This window comes from Triticum dicoccoides, chromosome 7B (genome assembly GCF_002162155.2).
Source record: "Triticum dicoccoides isolate Atlit2015 ecotype Zavitan chromosome 7B, WEW_v2.0, whole genome shotgun sequence".
NCBI classification, from domain to species: Eukaryota; Viridiplantae; Streptophyta; class Magnoliopsida; order Poales; family Poaceae; genus Triticum; species Triticum dicoccoides.
The window spans coordinates 640,243,857-640,250,978 of NC_041393.1; positions in this window are offsets into that span (position 1 = coordinate 640,243,857).

Sequence of the window (7,122 nt, forward strand, 5' to 3'; positions counted from 1 at the left end):
CGCATGAATGAAATTGATGTCGAATAGAGATGCAAACTCTCGGAAGAAAAAGGGGTGGGAGGGCGGGAAAGATAAAGGCAACTTTGAAGGGCGAACCGACAAATAACTTGAAAAAGCACCGGTTGAAATAATTGAGTAAAGAATGCAAAGGCTTCGGACGAGTAGGATGGATATTCGATTACGGACTCCGGCTCCGAGAAGAAAAAGGGTGGGAGGGTGGGAAAAGAAAATAACTGAGGATTGAACTTGGCAAAGATGAAGAGGCTCGAGTCAACTTGACGAGAAATGCACCGGATGAAAAGAGCTGACACACAATGATCGGAAAACCAACTGTGTGATCCTAAAGAAAAATTTGAAGGGAAGAGGAGTAAGTCAAAACACCTATGTCAAGATTCCTCACTAGAGCGATGAAGTGGCTGAGGAGTAAAAAGAATTCCTACTCTCCGATATAACTAGACTCCAAAAACAGTTTTCTTCTAGACTCAACAATGGCCAACTACGAACATTCAAGGGGGCTCCTATGGTCGGTCGAGGCTCTGATACCAACTTGTCACGCCCAATATGCAAACTCGAAAGTCCCACCAAGGATAGAAGCGCATATTGGAGACGCTTTTTAAAGGTGGATATCATTACATTGTCCATTCCATAGTAGTTGGGGATACATACGAGAGGCATACAATGCCACATGAATACAACATCACCATACATAAGAGCAACATCCGACTACGGATGAAACACAAACAGAAACTCAAACGACATCCACCCTGCTAGCCCAGGCTGCCGACCTGGAACCTATCCCCTGATCGAAGAAGAAGTAGAAGAAGAACTCCAAAACAAGTAACATCGCTCTCGCGTCATGATCATCGCACTACCTGTACCTTCAACTATTGTTGTAGTTATCTGTGAGCCACGAGGAATCAGCAATCCCATTACCATGGGTATCAAGACTAGCAAATCTTAATGGGTAAGGAAAGGATAAGTGGTGGGGTTGCAGCAGCGACTAAGCATTATATGGTGGCTAACATACGCAAATAAGAGAGAGAAGAGAAGCAACGCCGCACAGTCGAGAAGCTAGAAGTGATCAAGAAGTGATCCTGAAACTACTTACATTCATACATAACCCAAACCATTTTCACTTCCCGGACTCCGCTGAAAAGAGACCATCACGGCTACACACGCGGTTGACGCACTTTAATTAAGTCAAGCGTCAAGTTCTCTACAACTGGATATTAACAAATTCCCATCAACCACATAACCGCGGGCACGGCTTTCGAAAGTTTAAACCCTGTAGGGGTGTCCCAACCTAGCCCATCACAAGCTCTCACGATCAGCGAAGGATATTCCTTCTCCCGGGAAAACCCGATCAGTCTCGGAATCTCGGTTACAAGACATTTCGACAATGGTAAAATGAGACCAGCAAGACCACCCAACTGTGTCGACAAATCCCGATAGGATCTGCACATATCTCATTCTTGGGGCACACCGGATGAGACATCCTACGAGTAAAACCAGCCCTCAAGTTTCCCTAAGGTGGCCCCGTAGTCTACTCAGCTCAGACCAACACTTAGAGAAGCACTGGCCTGGGGGGGGGTTAAAATAAAGATGACCCTCGGGTTAGTTACTCCCAAGGCAAAGGTTATAGGTTGTTAGGCAAATGTAAAACCAAGGTTGTGCCTTACTGGAGGAGTTTTATTCAAAGCAAACTGTCAAGGGGTTCCCATAAACCCGACCGCGTAAGGAACATAACACCGGTGTGACGGAAACTAGGGCGGCAAGAGTGGAACAAAACACCAGGCATAAGGCCGAGCCTTCCACCCTTTACGAAGTATATAGATGCATTAGTTAAAATAAGAGATATTGTGATATCCCAACATAATCCTGTCCAACATGGAGCAATCTTCAACTCCACCTGTAACAAACAACGCTATAAGAGGGGCTGAGCAAAAGCAGTAACATAGCCAAACAACGGTTTGCTAGGAAGGGTGAAAAAGGTTAGAGGCTCACATGGCAATTTGGCAGGCTTGAAAAACAAGTGATAGGTAGCACAGCATAGCGATAGAACAAACCAACTAGCATAGCAATTATAGTAGTGAGATCCAGGGTAACGGTCATCTTGCCTGAAATCTCGCTAGGAAGAAGAACGAGTCCATGAAGAAGACGAACAGGCAAAGACGAACCAAGCGTAGTCGAACGAATCCTCACGATCGCAATGAAACAAGAACTATCGAGAAGAAGCACAACCAGAAAGAAGCAAACAACATGGTAAGCACACAACACATAAACATGACATGATGCACAACCAAGCATGATGCATTACAAAGGCTATATAATGCTACTCATGACAAGAGATGATGCAAACAAGAACAACACATCAAAGCAAGTTTAAATGAGGTCGGAAATAACATATAACAAATCCGGTAAGTCCTCATATGCAAATTTCAAAATTGGTCCAGATCTGAATAAACCTTATGTTCAAGTTTTTTAAACAGCAAGTTAAGATGCATCAAGATGATCTATACGAAATTCTATTCAAGTTCCATATAAAGTTTATTTAGTTCGGAGCTACGGCCTAGAAGATATGAGCAAAACAAGTTAAACATGGCATTTATGCAAAAATACATTGAAACATCCAGCAAACACTCTCAAAACATTGATGCAACATGATAATATGAAACGACATGTAAAATCAAGCAAGTTTCATATAAAGCATTCTCAAAACGGAGGAACGGTGCAACACATACACTCCAAACAAGATATAACAACAATCTGCCAAAAACAGCAAGTACGCACTTTGCAATCATCAAAACCACATACTACAGGAATTATATGAACATAAACTTGACATGCACTTCATGTACAGATAACATACTTCAAATATCATTAAGGTTCAGGTTCATAGGCATCAAGATTAAACCAAGATGATCAAAGCAAAATGCAACTTTATAACACAGGAGCATATACATGAACAGAGTTAATATGATGGCATGTTGGAGGCATCAAACAAAGCTGCTACAGCAACTATACATAGCAACCAATGGCATGGCATCAAAATACACATAACAAAGATCAAATAACATCAGGGCATCATATACATATGGCCCATGGAATAGTAGGAACCAACAAGACAAGATTGAATGTTGAAACAGTTTCAGCAAGTGTAAATCAGCAACATTATCATAACATGTTTGCAAGCCTGAAACAGAGGCGTATGGCATGTGAACCGAGTACTCATAACATACTACAAAACATGTAATTGGAGCATCTCCAGAATAGGCATGTATCAACTAATATCAAGCTCACAACAAGGCATCATGAAGTCATCATGAAGTTGATAGAAATCTGGAACAACGTGTATGCATGTTCATGGCAATGAAAATATATGCTACAGGACATATATAGGGCACCAAAAGGCATGGCATGGTAGAGCATAACATAGAAAATAACACATGTCAACTAAGCATCTCAAGAATATGCATGGATTAATTGGTAGCATCAAGCAAACATGACATCAAGATATGACAGAAACAGACTTGACAGAAAGTTAACAGTAAGTAGCCCACTTCACAAGCTTGATACACTCATTACAGGTCATATAAAAATACATGGATTGCACCCCTATAAAGATGGCATGAAAATTCTCCTAAAATATGTAGACATCATGCTCATAGGATGCACACACAAAATGCAACAAAAATGAAAAATCAGCAAGTTAAAGTAGTCTTCAGTAATTAACAGCAATATGCACTTTTGCAATAGGGATTAAGATATCAAGATGCACCCTAACATGAATGGAAAGCACACCAACATGTAGAGCACGAGGAGCAGAACATGTGCATATCAAGACCATCATCATAGCATCAACAGGGGCAAAGTTATAGCACTCAAAAGATGCATACATGATGTTAACAATCAGCAGATTACAGCAGTTCATATCAGATAGCAGTTTTGCAATGAAGATTAAGGCATCAAGATGAACATTAAAATGAATTCAAACTAGACCGTCATCTAGAGTGTCAAGAGATGAACATTTTGACATATCATGCACGCAAAACGGAGCAATATGCATGAAGTTATGATCATGTAAATATGTGCACAAGAGATGATTTCCTGTGGACTTAGTAAAAAAACACCTCACGGATCTAGGGTTCCGGGGCACGCAAACCGAGGAGTTGGGGAAGGCGCCGGAGGGGACGGGGACGCCGGATCTGGCCGTAGGCGGCGAGGCAGAGGGCGAGGCGCGGCGGCGCATGTACAGCGGGGCGGCGGCGCAACTGCGGCGACGGCGGGGCGGTGGACGAAGGCGGCGGGGCGGCGAAGATCGGGGGCGGCGCAGAGCTCGCCGGTGGCGGGGTTGGGGGCGGAGGCGCGCGGGCGCTCGGCCCGGTTCGAGCCCGGGGCGGGCCGGAGTCAGGCCTCGCGGGCCCGCGGCGGAGGCGGCGAAGTGGGCGCTGGGTGCGAGTGACGTTGAAGCTCCTGATTCGCCGAGCGGACGTGTCCGGCGCCAGGCGGACATGTTCGGCGCACGGGGGGAAGAGGAAGGCTAGGGTTAGGGTAGGATTTGATCCGGAATTTCGGGGAAGGAGGTCTTTATATAGGTAGTGGGAGCTAGGAGAGTCCAAATGAGGTACGGTTTTCACCCACACGATCGTGATCCAACGACGGAGAGAATGGAGCGGGTTTGGATGGGCTATTGGGCTGTTGTGAAGAGGTGCTGGGCTGCAAAGAGAGAGGGGCTTTTGCGGCTACCCGGTTAACCGTTGGGGCACCAAACGACCTCCAAATGGAACAAAATTTGACGGGCGGTCTACCGCTGATATACCAAGGCCACTCAGCAAATCTCGGTCCATTTCGGGAACCTTTTTCGGCGGCTCACAAAACAAGAACCGGGAGGTGACGCGGGCGCGGGCCAGTGTGGTTGGGCTCAGAACGGACAACGAAGAGAACCGGGGGAACCCGAACGGATGCAAGTTTTGAAAAACATGCAGATGAAATGCATATGATGACATGGCAAGATGCAACACGCAAGCAAATGACATGGCAACAATGACGAATAACTGGAATACACCTGGTGTATCGGTCTCGGGGCATTACACCCCCTCCATAGTTAGACACCTCGGTCATATCGTCGTAGTGCTTAGGCGAAGCCCTGCACCGGCAACTTCATCATCACCGTCACCACGCCGTCGTGCTGACGAAAATCTCCCTCAGCCTCAACTGGATCAAGAGTACGAGGGACGTCCCCGAGCTGAACGTGTGCTGATCGCGGAGGTGATGTACGTTCGGTGCTAAGATCGGTCGGATCATGAAGACGTATGACTACATCAGCCGCGTTGTCATAACTCTTCTGCTTTCGGTCTACGAGGGTACGTGGACACACTCTCCCCTCTGGTTGCTATGCATCACATAGATAGATCTTGCGTGATCGTAGAATTTTTTTTGAAATTACCGCGTTCCCCAACAATTCCAAGAGAAGGCTAGAATTGAATGATCAAGCAGGAATCCGTGTGAAGAAGAATTTTGGTTCTCTTGGTATGGAAGCTGGCGGATATGGAAATATCAAGTTTTGGTGAAAAGGAATGTAGGAACTATTTGCAAGAGAAAAGAAGGCTACAACTTGGTGCTAGGGATGCACATGTTGTTTATCCATATTTAATACAGATGCAGTCAAAAGATCCAAACTTTTTGCCATGTTTTGGATGTGGCTGAGGATGGACGTCTGGAAAATGTCTTTTGGGTAGATGCAAGTAAGGCTGCATATGAGTCTTATTGGGATGTCATCACATTTGACACTACATACTTAACAAACAAGTATAAAATGCCTTTCGCTCCTTTTATTGGCGTAAATCATCATGGATAATTTGTTCTATTAGGTTGTGGTCTTCTTTCTGTTTGGTTATTTCAATCTTGGCTCTGTTGTATGTCATACAAACCATCAAATGCTATCATCACTGACCAATGCAAAATACTATTGAAGCGGTTTTTCCTCAAACTCGTCATAGATGGTGTATATGGCATATCATGAAGAAGATTCCTGGAAAGCTTAGTGGGTATGGAAAGTATGAAAACATTAAATATACTTTTTTTGAAATCTGGTTTGTGATTCCTTGAAAAAAATGATTTTGACAAAGCTTGGGCAGAGATGATCAATAAATATGATCTTCAGGAAAATGAATGGCTTGCAGGATTATATGATAATAAAAATCTACGGGTACCAGCATATGTAAAAGATACATTTTGGGCAGGAACATCTTCAACACAAAGGAGTGAGAGTATGATTTTTTTTTTGACGGCCATGTCAGTGCAAGATCAACTCTGAAGCAATTTGTGGAGTAACATGAAAATGCATTAAGAGACAAGGTAGAGAAAGAAAACAAGGCTGATTCTAAGTCGTTCCAAGAGGAAATTCCATGCATTACTCTCTTTGACTTCGAGAAGCAATTTCAAGCAGCATATACCAATGCAAAGTTTCAAGAGTTTCAAGAGTAATTGAGAGGTAAAATCTATTGCTATCCATCTCTGCTGAACAAACAAGGGTCACTTTTCACATCTGGAGTCAGAGGACCGCGAGATTTTTTTGGAGGGGAGGATGGCGAGATTAAAGAGAAATGGATTACTTCAGAGTTCACGGTCTTGTTCAACCAAGGGGAATGTAATATGCAGTTTGAATTTCGAGGCATCTTGTGTAGCTACATTATTTCTGTGCTTGCTCTCATGAAGATTAGAGAAAGGATTTTACGGGCAAAAACGCATTTATTAAATGCTCCTATGATGATATGCTGAATACACCTGTTGTGCAGCGTTACGATGAACTGTGCAAGCGTTCTCACGAAGTGGCAGAGAAAACTAGGGGCTTTGGCACACAAAAAAGAAGTAAAAAAATAGTTTGCCGACCAACTAAAAAACAAGGTTGTAAAAACTCGCGTAGCGCCTCGTTTCCTGTCTCTCGCCTCCTCGAGTCCCCGCGAGATGTAAATTACACCGGCGAGTCCTACGCATGCGCGCGTGCGTCTCCTCGGCTATCGCTGCAGCAAGTACGCGGCGACTGCTCGGGCGTCGGGCGCGATGAATGCACAGCGACGCCATCACGGGAAACGGTAGTACTCCACTGTACAAGAACCTCAC